Source organism: Myotis davidii, unplaced genomic scaffold, assembly GCF_000327345.1.
Source record: "Myotis davidii unplaced genomic scaffold, ASM32734v1 scaffold281, whole genome shotgun sequence".
Lineage (NCBI taxonomy): Eukaryota > Metazoa > Chordata > Mammalia > Chiroptera > Vespertilionidae > Myotis > Myotis davidii.
Window position 1 is genome coordinate 7,122,131 of NW_006293784.1, and position 730 is coordinate 7,122,860.

A 730-nucleotide genomic window follows, 5' to 3' on the forward strand; every position below is an offset into this window, starting at 1 on the left:
TTCTCTTTAAGGCTGGACCGCATGGTTATACTACATTTTGTTCATCCATGGACTTGGGGTGCTGATGGACTTGGGGTGGTTTCTCTTTACTCGTTAGGGGCTACAGGTGTGGGCTGACCCCGTCTCTTCCGTGAGTTGGAGAAGTGGGGGGTGGGGTGCGCCTCATCCCTGAGGTACCAGGGATGGACCAAGGAGGCAGCACAGCTTCCAGGATCCGAATGGCCAAGGGAGAGAGCAGTGTGTGCACACGGAGCTCCCGGCACCCGGGGAGGTCGCAGGAGGAGCTGTGCCCCGAGCGGCCTTGGGCCCCCTCCCTCCAGCACTGACCGGACACTTCCTCTGGCTGTGGACAGCCGCGCACACACACACCCCCTCCGCTCTGCTCTGTGCAGAGCAGTTTAATCTGCCTCATTTGGTTTCAGGGTAAGGCTGGGTGTGCAGAGACTAAAATTCACAAATCCCTGGGCAGAAGGACAACGCTCTCCGGAGTAGCTGATGGAGCTTCCCCCCACTCACTGTCCCGCCCGCTCCCCCCACCACCCCCCACACACACACTGCCAGACACACAAATGTTGGCCCAGGTGTGCTGCTGGCCCGCCTCTGGGGGGCGTGAGTGCACTCAGACCGAGGCCGAAGGGAAGGGACACAGGAGGCCTCCCTGGATCTCCATGACCCAGAGCCGCCCGGACGCTGGCAGGAAGGAGCGGCCAGCTCGCCTTTGCCTGCCAAA

The 730-nt window shown here is 61.6% G+C and overlaps 1 protein-coding gene across 2 annotated transcripts in view; it reads right to left on the minus strand.

The window, feature by feature from the left end:
* The window catches only part of SAMD4A (sterile alpha motif domain containing 4A), an 82,695-nt gene that overhangs the window by 6,325 nt on the left and 75,640 nt on the right, over positions 1-730 (minus strand). The window lies entirely within an intron of this gene.